This window comes from Sturnira hondurensis, unplaced genomic scaffold (genome assembly GCF_014824575.4).
Source record: "Sturnira hondurensis isolate 20B ecotype Veracruz unplaced genomic scaffold, ASM1482457v3 Scaffold0021632, whole genome shotgun sequence".
Classification (NCBI taxonomy): Eukaryota; Metazoa; Chordata; class Mammalia; order Chiroptera; family Phyllostomidae; genus Sturnira; species Sturnira hondurensis.
In genome coordinates this window covers 2,243,281-2,259,604 of record NW_028094263.1, presented here as the reverse complement: position 1 = coordinate 2,259,604, position 16,324 = coordinate 2,243,281, and the positions used below count along the sequence as shown (strand labels likewise).

Below are 16,324 nucleotides of genomic sequence, written 5' to 3'. Positions count from 1 at the left end.
AATGTAGTGTTTGGAGGCCAAGGTCTGCCTCAGAAGGGATTCTTGGCATTAGCAAATGTGGAGTAAAAGGCACCCAAGCAGTGCCCTACCTCCAATGGTATTTTGCCTCAAGACCAGCACCTTTCTTTTCTTCAAGAACCGCTTAATACTTAAATTCTCTCAGAGCAAGACATTAGACAGAGAAACCATCTGGCATAGGAGACTCGTGACTGTTACTTTCAATGAACAGACAAGTTAACTTCCCAGCTGACATAAGGTGACGACTACTTCCCTCGTGCTCCTATGACAGTGACTTGGAACTGTACTGACAAGGGGACACTGTGCAAGAGCTGCCCTCACCAACGCTGTAAATCATGTTTCTGCATGGAATACAGAAGTGGTGGGGAAGACGTCTTCCACACTGCCCTAAAGTGGCCGTGGGCAGACCTGTGTCAAGGCCAAAAGATAACTCTCGACGGTATTGATGTCAAAGGTAACCTTGAACACCAGGATCAGATATATTACATGTGGTGCATACGCATGTATGACTGAAATTAACCTATGAGCAGATGTTCTTATTTAAGTAGAGTTTAAAAGCTCAGTTCAAGATGTTTCCAAACAGAAAGAATATTAGTGAAATCTAGTGAAATATTAGTGGAATCTAGTGAAATCTGCATCAAACCTGGAGTTGATGGCAATGTTCCAACGTTGGTTTCTTTGTTTATGTAACTTTAACAAGGTTATGTAAGAGGTGAACAGTAAAGGAAATTGCATGAGGGAGATAGATACGGGTACTCTCTTCTCAAATTTTCTGTAAATCTTAAATGATTCCAAAAGTTTAACTTTGTAAAAAAATTTAGAAAAAGAGAACTTACTGGGATAACACAAACAAAGTTATAATCACTCTACTTAAAAGATTTTCTTTGAATTAAAAAAAGCTGGTTACTATATCAGTTTATTCTCAAAAGTGAGATTTTTAAAACCTAATTTTGTTTGTTTAAGCTGTGATGTTTTTAAACATTCTCAGATTTATTCGGTGAAGACTACCAATTAGCAAATGAGCTGGGTTTTCTCAGCAGGATCTATATACAAACATATGCAGATATTTTTATGATTTAAAGCCCAAGTTGGCTAATGCCAAGATACCTTGGCTGACCTCTGACATTAACTGGACCGGCCGACCACAGCCTACAATGCTGCGTGACTATGGAATGACCTTCCTCAGAGCAGCTCAGCACTATTTTTCTAGGTGTGAGGTGTGGATATTTTTGGACCCTACCATCAAAGAAGATAACGACACTAGAAGGTGATGCCATAAGTATAAAAAGATGTTTACACAAAGGTATTCATTTAGTACTGATTATTTATTTATTTATTTGGGGGTAAAATAACAATGTTTTCTGTTTAGAATAACAGGTACCCCTTTGTTAACTAAAACATCTTTGCTTTCATTTTTGATGAAAGTAACATTTTCATTTATGTCTTACATGACAAAGTAAACAAGTTTACAGTAATTATTGTCTTTTTCTTCCAAGTCCTTAAACAGAGTACTATCTAGCACTATTATGACAAAAACCTTAAAACATAAAGATGCACAGACACTGACATCTAAATTATGCTATAGTGCTGGCTGGTGTGGCTCAGTGGATTGAGTGCAGGCCTGTGAACCAAAGGGTTGCTGGTTTGATTCCCAGTCAGGGCACGTGCCTGGGTTGTGGAACAGGTCCCCAGTAGGGGGTGCATGAGAGGCAGCCACACACTGACGTTTCTCTCCCTCTCTTTCTTTCCCTTTCCTCTTTCTCTCTCTAAAAGTAAATAAATAAAGTCTTTAAAAAATAAATAAATTATGGCACAGATTTACATGAACTGGCACAAGAATATATCCACATTTTAAAAAAGACTAAAAAACACATGAGAATGGGGTCATGCTCTCTCATGATGTGTGACCCCGCACACGTTTGTGCACGCATGTGCACTCACGCTGAGAGAAACCTCAGGCCCAGGACAGGGAGAAGTAAAGGTGCAGAAGGGGACACTTTTATTTTTTCTTTATATTTTCCTATAATCCTTAAATAGCTTCAAATAAGCATGCATAATTTTTTAGAAAATTAATAAAGCTTTTATTTTGTAATGCTATCAAGAAGCAATTTGTCTCCTACTCAATCAAATGAGAAATTAAGAACAAGTACTGGAATCTTTAATTTTTAAAAAAGTGATCTCTTATGACAAAAAAATGGCAAAAAATATTTGCTATTAAACTTTACTATAGTAAAGTTTACTGAACTTTACTATATGTTTTAGTAAACTTTACTAAAGTTTTGCTATAAACTTTAACCCTAAAGAGCTAAAAGAAAGTTATATTATAAAAACATCAGACATTAGCCAGACTAGAGGTTGTCAGTATTGACTACAACATCAACTATACACTTTCAGCTTACAGAGGACACACGCACCAGCACGGTGTTATTACGTGCGGCTCCAAAGAACAAACCAGTTACAAATCAAGTGATCTTCTATGGGTTCGCTACATGACTGCGTGTAGTGCTACAGCTTGTCCTTCCGCTGAGATCAGTCAGCTTGTCCTTCCGCTGAGATCAGTCGATCAATTTTTTTACACAAGAAAACACAAATCTGTCCTCTTGCCAAGGATCTTTCCATATCAATGCATTTGGGAACTGAAAGAGAACTTACAAAGTATTCAATATTCTCTATTATATGAGAGAGTGGAAAAAAACCAAGAGGCTCGGGAAAGTTAAATGGCTCTTCTAAGGTCAACAGCGAGGTCAATGGCAGAGCTGAGCCTACCACCCAGATTCTGGTCATAAGGCTAAAAATGAATTATTCCTATTTACCTATTAGAAAGGCTTAAATAAAAAATACTGGCAATACCAAGTGCTGACAACAGGAACTTCCATGTTTTTGGTGAAAATGCAACAAAGCACACTCATTCTGGAAAACAGTCTGGCAGTTCCATATACAGTGAAACGTACCCACACCATACGGCCCAGCGGTTCTATGCCCAGGTACTCCCTCTAAAAGAAAGAAAACTTAAATTCACCCCAAACCCTGCTCAGAAATGTTTGCAGCGCCTCTGTTCATAATTACCAAAATCTGGAGATAATCCAAATGTCCTTCCACTGGTGAACGGATAGCAATTTGTCGTATAGCCACACAACGGAATATTACTTGGCAATAAAAAGGAACGAGCTTCCAATACACACAGAAACTTAGATGAATCTCAAAGGGATTATGATGAGTAAAAAAAGGTTAGTTTCAAAAGATTACATACCGCATGATGCCATTTATATAAGAGTCTCCAAAAGACGAAACTATGGTGATGGACAAGGGCTGCCAGAGCTGGGGGGGGCAGGGATGCAAAGGAGCTGCAGGACGGGCGCTTCTGAGCAACGGGACCGTCTGTATCCTGACGGTGGAGGTAGGGACATGAACCTGCACGTGTACTGATATTTACAGAAGTGTGTGTCCACAAAAAGGTCAACTTCACTGCACATTAATTTCAAAATGAAAACAAATAACCTACTCAGTCTCTGGCTCCTAAAAGCCAAAAATAATTATGAATTTTAAATGGCCTTTTTATTTTATTTTTTTTTAAGATTTTATTTATTTATTTATCTTTAGAGGGGAGGGAGAGAGGGAGAGAAACATCAATGTATGGTTGCCTTTCGTGCGTCCCCTGCTGGGAGTTGGCCTGCAGGGAACTGGCCTGCAACCCAGGCACGTGCCCTGACTGGGAATGGAACTGCGATCTTGTGGTTCGAAGGCCCGCGCTCAATCCACTGAGCTAAACCAGCCAGGGTTAAAATGGCCTTTTTAGAAGATTTTATATATTTATTTTTTAGAGAGAGGGGAAGGAACGGAGAAAGGGAGAGCAATACTAATGTGAGAAACACCCAGCCGTTGCTCCTCGCACATGCCCCAACCAGGGGCCAACCCTGCATCCCAGGCACGTGCCCCAACTGGAACTGAACTGGAATCGAACTTTCACCTTGTGGGGTAGCCCCCAACTGAGCCACCCCAGTCAGGGCAGTTCTGTTTTTTGAAGTGAATTCTTCCATTAGCAAAACAAAATTATTTTATTTATTTATTTTTTTTAAACAAAATTATTTAATGGTTTTTTTTCCTTACAAAATCTCACGCCAAGAAAAGTACACGTTCAGCTTGGAAAATTACACTAACCTGACTTTGTCTCAATTTCTCTTGTAGTGGTAATATATATATATCTCAAAGGGTTATATGAGGATTAAATGGTAAAGGTTTGCTCAATCAATAAATAAAAATATAGAAATATACACAGAATACAGTAACTTTGGGTACAGAAATGAAAAACAACTCCAATGAAGCAACTTTCAAACTCTGACCGGAGAACCAGGTCCTGACGACTGCTTTTCTGAGAAGTCGTCCCGGGAGTGCAGTCCAAGCCCACAGTCTGATTTCGACAAATAAGCAAACATTCACTACAACGTTATTGCTGTATTTTTATTCTGTAACCACTCTACACAAGTATTCTTTACACCAGACTGTGATAAAAGAGATTACACCAGAGATTTAAAAATCTTTCTACTTATTAACCCGCTCAGTCCTGCCTCACCTAATGAATAAACAGGTAGACTGTGTGTGTGCATGTCTGTGTTGAACGACAGTAGGTGCGCTACGTCTCAGACCAAGACCATAACTTAACTAGGCAAGACCATAACTTGCCTAACTTAGCGCTGGGCAAAATGAGAGTCCAATCGTAACTCTTCTGGAGTTTTAGTTCTTCAAGAATTATCCCTCTAGCCTCGGCTGGTGCGGCTCAGTGGATTGGGCATCAGCCTGCAAATCAAAAGGTTGCTGGTTCGATTCCCAGTCAGGGCACATGCCTGGGTTGCAGGCCAGGTCCCCAGGTGGGGGCATGTGAGCGGCAGCCAACTGATGTTGCTCTCCTTCTTTCTCACTCCCTACCTACCCCTCTCTCAAAAAGTAAACAAATAAAAAAATTAAAAAAAAAAGAATGATCTCTCTATATGGAGTAAGGTCATAAGTATGATTTTCTTTCTGCGTCAAACTCATACTCCTAAGCACCGATTTTAATTTTATCACTCCTGCCTACCCCCATTTAATCTAGTAATAATTTGCTCAGCATCTACTTCAAGAAAATACTTTTTGTTAAGCACTATATGGGCCAGTGATTTTCAAGTTATTCCAATTTAAAAAAATGAAACAGGATAACAATTTTTAAGACTGCCACAGAGACAGTAAGGTAAGCACTGTTTCATGAGACTTGTTTCAGGTGTGGGTGGGGTGTGAATGGGAGTGAACACATGTGGACACTTGTGCAGCGCTTCTTACCGTGGCTCACGGTCGAAGTTTAAGAAATGGTGCTATATGGAAATAAACAACAGTTCTAGATTTAAAGCAGTCTAAGCCTACAACAGCTGGCATTTGTGGACATGTCTTTTATTTTTTAATACTGTTGTTCAAGTACAGCTGCCTCCATTTTCCCGCCACCACCTTCCCCCACCCCACCCACCCCACCTCCCACCCTCAGCCCTTCTCCTCTTTGGCTTTGTCCTTGGGTCTGTTATGCATGTTCTTGCCCTGTTACCCCCTCCCACTTGCCCTCTGGTTACTGTCAGTTTGTCCTTAATTTCAAAGTCTCTGGTTACATTTTGCTTGCTTCTTTGTTTTGTTGATTATACTCCATTTATAGGTGAGATCATATGGTATCTGTCCCTCATTGCCTGGCTTAATTCACTTAGCATAATGTTCTCCAGTTCCATCCATGCTGTTGCAAAGGGTGGGAGCTCCTTCTTTCTTTCTGCTGAATAGAATTCCACTGTGTAAATGTACCATAGTTTTTTTTGATTCACTCATTTACTACTGATGGGCACTTAGGTTGCTTCCAGCACTTGGCTATTGTAAATTGCACTGCTATGAACATTGGGGGGCATGGATTCTTTTGAATTGGTGTTCCAGGATTCTTTGGGTATAATCCCAGCAGTAGAACTGCTGTGTCAAAAGGCAGTTCCATTTTTATTTTTTTGAGAGAATTCCATGCTGCTTTCCACAGTGGCTGCACCAGTCTGCATTCCCACCAACAGTGCACTAGGGTTCCCTGTCCTCCACACCCTCACCAGCACGTGTTGGTTCGTTTGTTTATCATGGCCATTCTGACGGGTGTGAAAAGATGGTACCTCACTGTGGTGCCATCTCTCTGATGGCTAGTGATGCTGAGCATCCTTTCATATGTCTCTGGGCCCTCTATATGTCCCCCTTGGAGAAATGTCTGTTCAGGTCCTTGGCCTATTTTTTAATCGGATTGTTTGTCTTCCTAGAGTGGAGTCGTGTGAGTTCTTAATACATTTTGGAGATCAAACCCTTGTCCAAGGTATCACTGGCAAATATATTTCCCCATATGCTTGGTTCCCTTTTCATTTTGCTGATGTTTTCTTTAGCGATGAAGAAGCTTTTTATTTTGATGAAGTTCCATTTATTCTTTCCTTTATGACCCTTGCTCTAGGGGACATGCCTGTAAAAATTGTGGACATGTCTTTGAGTGCTCAGTGTACCACCTGGCCTCAGAGACATAAGTCATCTTTAAAGAAAAGGAAAAAACCTAACTTTCAATTTGAAGTGACAAAAAAGCTTGAGGAGAAGCTAGAAGCCAAAGCAATCTTTCGGATTTTGCGATAATCTTACCAGTCAGAGCAGATGCAGAAGTATAGCTATCTATTCCTACTACCACATGACAGGAAAGAATTACCATTTGAAATTAGATCATTTTTCTATTATGTATGTATTTTCCAAATGTAAGTTAAACATGTTCTCACTTATCAATACTAAAACTTTTAGGTTACCATACTATATGAAGTTTAAAAATATTTTGTCAGTCTTAAAAGTAAACATGTATCTGGTTTTGAAAAAATTTACCCGCCGAGATGTCTTTGCTACGTAATATATATATGAAGACTTCTTGCTTTCTCTTTGTGAATAACCTTTTAGGTAACAGCTATATTCCAAGATAATCTGGCTCTACCCATTAGGAAACCATAAATAGCTTATTAAGAAAAAGATGACTGTCGACTAAAACTTACACTAAAATCAGTCTTCATATTTAATAAATTATTATTTAGAAAACTACCTAGCTTATTTCTTCTCTAGAGAGTTCCACGTACCAAACCTGACAAAGTGCTGAAATTGCCGCCTGCCCAGTAGCATCAGGTTAGTGACTGGCTGCCTTATGGAAGGGCCTCTCACCCTCGGCACAGCCGGACTTTTAGACCAGGTCATGCTTTGCTGTGAGGGGCTGCCCTGTACACCGCAGAACACTTACCAACATACCTGGCCTCTACCCACCCGGTGCCTACAGCACCCACCCAGCCCTGCTTGTGACAATCAAAGATGTGTCCAGACCTTGCTAAATGTCCCCCGGAGGCAAAACTGTGCTTGGATAAGAACCACTATTTTACAGGTTTATACTTTAATCATTATTTCCATGTTTGGAGAAAAAATGATCAAATGTAGCTTTTAATAGAAATGATGACGCCTCAGCAGTTATTAAAGTGCACGGGTACAGGCCCTGGCTTGTGTGGTTTGCTTGGTTGGAGTGTTGTCCCGTACACCAAAAGGCTGCGGGTTCAATCCCTCATCAGGGCACACATCTGGGTTGCGGTTCAGTCCCAAGTCAGGACGTGCAAAGAAGGCAACCAACTGCTATTGCTCGCTCTCACTCTCTCTCTAAGCAATGAAAAAACGTCCTCAGGTGAGGATAATAAATAAATAAAGTGCACAGGTACCAACTTTCTAAATGTTGAAAACAAGGTTAACTATATTTAACTTTTTCATGTTGCTATTTATTTAAACCTTGGGTTTCCAAACAGTTTAAATATTCAGCAGTTACAAGAATTCCATTAAGTAAAATATATTTTTAATAATTAGCAATTCAGGAAGAATTGTGACTTCAATATTATGAAATGAGATAGTAAAATAAATTGAGTTACAAAACAAAGTTTCAAGAGTTGTAATCATTTTTAAGACATCTTCCATTATACTGAACTCCTCTCTATTTAAGGATAAGCAAACACAGTTTTCCCTTAGGTTGGCTTGGGAACTCTCTTGACATTGTGAAAATACAAGCCAGGTCTTTGAGAATGTGAAAAAGGAATGTTTTGAAATTACTGTGCCCCACTCAGTACCTTAATACTTAATTTAAAATAGGACATTACAATTTTCCTATGGATCAATTGGGTGATATTTTTAAAATAAAAAAATTAATAGGTATACATTCACATGGGTTAAAAGTCCTAATTACATTAGAATACATAGTAAATGGAGCAACACTACTCACACTAGCCCAAACCAGAAACAATCTGAATGTCTGTCAACAGCAGAATGAACAAATAAATTATAAAATATGCATATAATGGAATATTATATGAAAATAGATTATTATATACAATATAGGTAACTTTCGTAAACATAATCTCGTGCTAGGAAGGCACACACAAATGACTAGTACACACTGTATTCCACCTGCATGAAACTCAAAAAAACAAGCAGAGGTAACCTATGATGGCGGAACTCAGAACAGCTGCCACCTCCGGGACGGAGGTCACTGGGAGAGGACAGGGGAGGCTTCTGGAATGCTAATCTAGTTCTTGTTCTAGAAATAATCCATGTAATCTGATTACAGAGAAAAGATCCTATGATTTTTCTGTGTGTACCTACGATTTCCCTACTTTTCTATGTTGTCGACTTTAATTAAAATTTTACTTAAAAAAATAATACAGCAAAGCATCCCTCTCCACCCAAATACCCTCAGTTATCCAGTTTGCTCCCCCAACTGACAATACTAGTTTCTCAGAAAATGGATTATTAGTTTCCTAGAGTTATTTTACGATATGCAAGAAAACCTACAAATATAATCCCTCTCCCACCCAAACTTTTATACAGACAGTAACACATTCTGCCTACTGTCATATGCCTTGTTATTTTCATTCACAATATAGCTTTGAGATTTTCCACAGCAATATATAAAGAGCTTCCTAAGCTCTGGCTAGTGTGGCTCAGTTGGTTGGAGCATCATAAGGTAAACCAAAGGGTCACAGGTTCAATTCTCAGTCAGGGCACATGCCCAGGTTTCTGGGGTTTGGTCTGGTTGGGGTGTGAGCAGGAGGCAATAGGTCAATGTTTTCTCTCACACACTGATGTTTCTCTCTCTCACTCTCTCCTTCCCTTCCCCTCTCTATATAAATCAGTGAGCATGATCGTCAGGTGAGGATTAAATAAAACAAAGTTTCATTCTTTTTGCAGCTATATCAAATTTGTTCTATTTCATGAATATACTCTCATTTATTTAACCATACTGATGGGCATTTATGTTTTCTCCAAACCTTTGCTGAGTTAATTTAAATTACTTTATACATGAAGAGAGGGAGGGAGGAAGGGAGAGGAAGGAAGGGAGGGAGGGAGGAAATTGTAGGGCTCATTAAAAGAAGGACTTTCAAACTCCAGCCCTGATACTATGTTAATTCAGGAAAAGTCCCTGAGCATCTGGGTCACAGTCATAAGAGGAACTGAAGAAAAATACAGATTTATCCATGTAATTGCGAACACCAACACATTCCTTGCCACCTCTCAAAAAACAAATACACTTTACCACGTGTTTCAATGTCCACAGGCCACTGATATTACTTTAGATATATTAAAATAATACAGTCAAAAGCATGAAAACAATTCGTAAGGGTCTAGGTATAAGTCTCATTCTGTAAATCACACAGTGTAATTAAGAGTTTATAACCCAATGAATCCCCAAAACTGAATCAAAACTTCAAAGCTGGAAAGTACAAATATGTTAAAGACTGTATTTTTCACTAGCATTAAAGACAAAAAGGAATCGCCCAACGCTACACAACTTTGCGAAACGCAGGTTAGAGCCCTAACCCTCTAATGCCGCGTGCACAGTGAAGACTCAAAAAATCTGACTACAGAGTTGTTTTTTGCATCATTTCCATTTCTGTTCGTTTCCAACAACCCCTTCTCACCACACTGACTGCTTTACCAGAAACTGACTGAAGCATCTAGCCCTCTACGAGGCCAAATTTTACTCTAGTAAACCAGAAAAAATAATAGTTTTAAAAAACAGCACCTCTCCTCCCAAGAAAAAGTTTATTTACATACAAAATGTATTATAATTGAGAAAAAATCTGTAGCTCAGTCATCTAAATTTTATCTGTTTGCCCAGTTGGGGCTCACCTAACCCAAGAGCTGTTGGTATTAAACATTCTGGCCAAGACTAAATGTTTTCAAGTGTCTGCCAAACTAAGGTGAGAGAGGCTAAGATCACTATTGGCCGGCCCTGTATCAGCAGCCCAACACTACCCACTGATTCCCCCAACGGGCAAGCCCCCAGAAGCAGCTCAGTAACAAACGAAAACAAGGATTAGCAGATTCCCTTGGGAGAACCTTGATGTCGCACTGATGTGTCTGGTTTATCTGAAAAGTCTCTGAGTGACTCTCGTGGGCTCACGGATTTGTCACACTAATATTCTGCAAAAATGACAGAATAATGTATTTATACAGACCCCAAGAAATCCCATTTTTAAAAGCTTTATGCACTAAAGAAAACTCTAAGAAAGAAAACTTTTCAAAGCAATCTCTTAAATTGTTTTTTAAAAAATGATGTCATAATTTACCACAAAAATTACCTTTTTAGCTAAAAACAAGGCTAGGAACTACACACACAATCTGTTGGAAAGGACCTAAAGTGGAGAGTCGATAAAACTTGATAGGTAAGGGGACCTCGCTCTTCTTTCTTTCTCCCAATAAAGCGAAAACGCCTAAGACTCTCCAACCTATAGCACTAATAACAGTTTATAATCGAAACCTCAGAAGAGCAGTAGGAATTCTTTAAGAGAAAATGTTCACAAGTGTTTGTAAAAATCAAAGATAACTGCTAGGTAAACAAGCAGATGAACTAAAATAAGCATCTGATGTCTTCGCTGATTCTACCAAGCACTTTACGGCTTGCACTGCCCATGAAAATCTGCACAAGGCTTTGCACGTGATTCAACTCTGGACACAGAACTCATTGAGATACATTAATGTCTTAAAACACCCCTCTTACCATATAAGCTCTCAACAGGCTTAAAACAAGCACAGCCTGTGGGTAACACTATAGAATCTGCAGCCCAGTTCTAACATCTCCACCGAGTTCAGTCCGTCACAGAGCAACTAATCAAAGTTCCAACAAGCACCCTGCACCTGTAAGGCTTAGGTACGCTCCAAGATAAATATCTGCACTTTTTTCATCCCACATCTACTCAAATGAAAGTATGCAGAGTACAGCACCAGACTTCTACACCTTAAAAGCCAAAATGATCGGTAGTAACGCTCCACATCAGTGTGCCCGACCACCTATTGATTCCTGAATACTCCCTTAACGCAAGTGCCAGCGACTGCGCTACAAGTCTGTGCACAGTGTCTCTCATCCTCCTAACAAACTCCACTCTGCCGAGGGGACACTAATACCAGAGGTCAGGGTGACTTTCCCAAGGCCATAATGCCAGTAAATGGTGGGGCTGGGATTCAAACCCAGCTCTGCCTGGCTCTAAAGAACCATCTCCCCGCTCCTCCTTCAGCTTAAGTCACTAACTACAACACCAGATCACCTCCATCCGAGTAAACCAAGTGCTGACGGAAGCGATGACAAGATGAGAAAGTTATCATACCTAAAACCGTGGCACCAGACCCAGCAAGGAAACGCCGTCACCTCCTTTAGGATAACGAGTTCTAAAGGCTACTATTCAAAATACAAGATAATCCACAGGGGTTTTTTGGTTGTTGTTACATTGTTGGCTGTCTCTCAACGGACTTTTTAGAATAAGGGAAATGAAAGTCGAGAGTATATTCACATTTTTGGTCAAATTATCTAAAACCCTTTTAGAAAAGAGCTTTTTAACAGTTCACTCCTACAGCTGACTTCTCCCACAGCCTTCAGACATGAAAAACACAATCACATCAGTAGCATTACTAATCAACTTTCTTCCTGCAGACTTGAAAAGTCTTCTCTTACCACACTACAAGATTACTTCCCATACCTAGAGCAGAAATGAAAACGCTCTGGTGTCATGAATCAGATCTCCAGGCCACGGTACAGAAAGTAGGCGCTGTTTCCCTTGAGTAGGAGCTGCTGACCTGAAACCTCCTAAGGGCAGGGCGTCTGGAGAGTGAAGAAGCTAAAGCAAGCTGTTCGTATTAATGGGTGAGCTGCTGGCACCACTGCTCCGTACGTGTTTCGCTGTATGCAGTTGTTTTCCAGTTTCCAAGCCCTGCATCTGTCTGGCGGAGAGAAGAGCGCTGTTCTCACAGCCCTACGTGTTAGGCGATCAGCTGCTCTGTGGCATGTGGGTGTTTACTAGGTAAGTGACTGGTTAGAAGAGGTTCTGCCATATTAAAAACCAAGGAAGCACCCTGTCCCGAGATTTTAATGATCTGTCACTACACTATGCTGACAAAGAGAAGTGACATATGAAATGGTTTGGGTTCGGGATAGGCAAATAATTTCTGACAGTAAAACTTGACGCATGACACGAACAAAAACTAAAACCTGTAATATAAGCCACTTCAAGCATGTTTATTAGGTAATAAAACTGCAATATTTGCAACCTCAGCATACTTTCAAACTTCTTAGGGTACACTGCGTAATTATTAGAATAAATGCTATTCTTCAGGTATGTGGAACAGGTTCTATGCAAGATTCCAAGCTCTGTTTCCTTCCCAAAAGCTGTTAATACCATGAATTCCTTAGCCTCTCAGGACCCCCAAAATGCAAAAAAAAAAAATATTAAGGTCTCAAAGGATTTTTAAAAGATTATATATCTTTTTAGAGGCGGTGGGGAGGGAGAAAGAGAGGAAGAGAAACTTCGATTGGTTGCCTCTCATCCTCGCCTAACCGCACCCCGACCAGGGAAGGAACCTGCAACCCAGGCATGTGCCGGAACCAGGAATCCAACCAGCTACCTTTTGCTTTGCAAGACGACGCGCAACCCAATGAGCCACACCAGTCAGGGTGAAAAGGATTCTTTAAGTAAAAAATATTGTCAAAATCGTAAGCTCCTGGAGAGCTGGAGGCTGGGCTTTTTAAATGTCATTGCCCATCACAACACTACCACAAAACTGGAATAAATGTCTGACTGAAATATGATCAAAATGCAGAGTCTCGGTGCAGAGTGTTTTAAACAAGAGTAGCTGACAGTTGTCCCTTGCTTATTGATAGAATGGTGCAAAATGTTCATCCCTAGTTCTATATTTTAAACATGGAGGTCGAACTCCCTAAGTACAATTAAAACCTCTCCATTAAAAATGGATGATTCTGATAGTAATGTCACCCTGAATAATGATATAAAATCACATTTAATAAAGTTGAAAACACCTTCATGGAGCAGGAGCTCTACTATAGGAATGATAAAGCCTTCTTTGAAAAGATCAGATCAACCTCAACCAACATGTAAAGATTCTGGACTGGCATCACAAAACAGACCACTGACTTTGCCGGTGAGATCTGCTACCTTTAGATTATAGTGCAAGGAACATACATTACCGATTGATCAAATTTAGACAAATTATTTTGACTCCAGTCTTAACTTTTCTGAAATAAGACAGAAATGATGCCCTACAAATAGCTAACTCACTGTAATAAAATAGCAAAACACAAAGAAAGACACACACGAGTATACAATCAGCTTTGCTGCTTATTGCTCAGGACCAAAGTAATGCCAACCTTTAAGGGAAACAAACAAAACATGCAAAATAAAAAAAACCCTACAAAACTCAAGTTCCTTTCACTTTTGCATAATACAGATCTTAACCTGAGGTCCCAGGACTAGCTTCAAGACGACTGTAATTACACACAAAATAATGTGTCTACTTCACTAAGAGGGCCCCAAAGGCTGCACTAATCCCAAAGAAAGGTTAAGGACTGCGGAAGGAGACATTTCCAGGTTCACTAAAACTCAGCAGTAAACATTTTAAACAGAATTATACTAAAAGCAGTATCTAGCTGAATACATGTGCACAGTCCTGACACAACCGACCGAGCTGCCGGCCCACTCTGAGGATCACGGTGCAGCTCGCCACTCTCAAATCAGCTTTACATGGGAACAGCACCTGCACTCCGTGCACGCGCGCGCACACACACACGCGCCAGCCACAGCAGCCCCTTCATTCCCTAAGCATACACATGTTGTCAACAAAGCATGCGCTAGTTACCATTCCCAGAACAATACTGGCCTGGTCATCTCTGGGGGAAAAACACACATTCTTCACAAAATAGTACCTGATTTATTTACTGTGCCCTGACAGTAGATGTTGAACATTACAACAAAATAAAAGAAATTCCCACACACATGTATCTAATTAACTCGGAAAAGCATCACTCAGGTACCACTGAGGGTCTACAGGAGATGTATGTAAGAGCAACACTATATGGAGACAATCAAAGACAGACTCACGCAGGGACAGGGTTGTGGAAATCACCCTTCTCCAAAGGCAAAAGCACATTCCTTTGATTGGCACAAGCCACTCCTGACAATGGATCGCGATGACAGTGGCTGCTCAGCAATCAGGAAGAGTGAGTGTGTGTGTGTGTGTTGGTGTGTGTTGGGGGGGAGGGATGTACTAGATGTGATCAAAGACTGGCCCTCTTCAAAAGAGTATATGGGATCTTAAATTGTCAAGGCAGACTTGGAGGGTGAGGCAGGGGCATTTATCATTTCTACAGGAGACGTCCTTCGACAATGAACACGTTATGTGCCCATGTAACAGGGGTGTCACTACCTTCAGTGTCTTCCATCTAACAATCTTTAGTAAAGCCTGGTTGGAGGGGAGGAAGAGGTGGGGGATGAAGAAAGGTCTGTGTTACTCTCTGGGGTGAGTGTTGGGGTGAGTATACGGCTGTATACTATATATGCATTTTATCTCGGGCGGCACAATACTCCCCGGGGGTTGGAGATTTGGGCGCAACCGCAGGGCGGGGGAAGCAGTGGGTGCAAGTCACCAGCTGCTGGGCAGCAGAATGTTCGCAGGAGAACTGGTGCAAACCTCCCCTTGGCCCGCTAACCAATGCAGACCCAGACTCCCCTCAGGCCTCGGGGCCAGCGACTCCAAAACTGCAACCCAGCCTAGGTCCCGGAGGGAGGGAGCGAAGGGGCAGAAGCAGGCGTCCCCGGCCCGAGCGCGGAGCCGAAGAGCGTAGCTCCCCGGGCCTCCCAGCAGGATGGGGGCTGCTCCGGCCTAGTGCACGCAGCTGCCTCCGCGAAGGGTTAACCCGGCGCCCAGAATCCCGGCCGGCCAGGCGGGAGGCTGCAAGGGGCGAAACCGCGACTGTGGTGTGTGCGTGGGGGGCTGGGGCCCCTACTCACCCGGGCCGGCCGCCTCCGCCTCCGCCGCCCCGACCGCCGCCTCGGCGGTCCATCCTGCGGCGGGGGGCCTGTAGCCGCGGTGCTCGAGTAACAACCGCCGGCCGGGCCGGCCCCTCCCCCCCGCCCAAGGTCTGTACTCCCGGCCGCTCCGCAGACCCGGCCTCGGCCGCCGCCGCCGCCGCAGCGCTACGTGGCCGCCGCTCCGACGTCTCGCGACTCCCTTCCGAGCGCGCGAGGGCGAGCGGGGCCGGCGGGGCGGGCGGCGCGCGGGGAGGGAGGGCAGGGGGTGTGCGCGTGTAGATGTGTGTGTGGAGAGGGGGGCAGGGAGGAAGGGAGAGCAGCAGCGAGCGCGCGCGCGCGCGCCCGCGGCCCCTTCCCTCGCCGGCCCCCCCGCCCTACAGGGATCCCGACACCTCCCTCCGCCCGCCCCCCCTGGCATCCCGGCCACTGGGCGCGGCGGGCGCATGCGCAGCCCCTGGGGCTGGCCCTGGTGCACCTTTTCTCTCTCCTGCCACATTGTGAGCGCTCCACCGCCCAGATAACCGCCGACTCCCGCTCCACCCCCGCCTTCCCCCACTCCGCCCACTCCAGAGCGCACAGGTAAAGGCATGGGCTGCGCGTGCGCACCGCTCTCCCAGGGTCTGGGGGCGTGGTTGCTGAAAGGAAGCCAAAATGTCGAGTGGGAGGGAGCTTTGGGCGAGGGGTGTGAGACGCCACGAAACGGGAGGCGGGTGAGGATTAGAAAAAAATTAAGTGAAGTAAGGGGGACCAAAGTAGAAAAGTGGGCCCAAATGAGATTTAGGAGTAAAAGTGCCTTTAGTTCATGAAATAGAATAAAAGAAAAAATCTTGAGTGTGCCCTCCTTGTTACAGGGGGGCTGTGCGAGTGACAGGACGGAAATAAAGGAGGCAAAATGTAAGCAGTGT

At 42.7% G+C, this 16,324-nt stretch overlaps 1 protein-coding gene across 4 annotated transcripts in view; it reads right to left on the bottom strand.

Moving 5' to 3' along the window:
* The window catches only part of ZNF652 (zinc finger protein 652), a 59,698-nt gene extending 43,998 nt beyond the window's left edge, over positions 1-15,700 (bottom strand). For 2 of the 4 annotated variants that reach the window (XM_037033538.1, XM_037033540.1), the window contains exon 1: positions 15,399-15,700. The gene's annotated coding sequence lies outside the window, so the exon portion shown is untranslated. Of the gene's footprint in view, positions 1-12,174; positions 12,287-15,398 lie in introns of those variants that run through there. The other 2 variants (XM_037033535.1, XM_037033537.1) reach the window with 2 other exon arrangements.
* Positions 15,701-16,324: the final 624 nt, after the last annotated feature.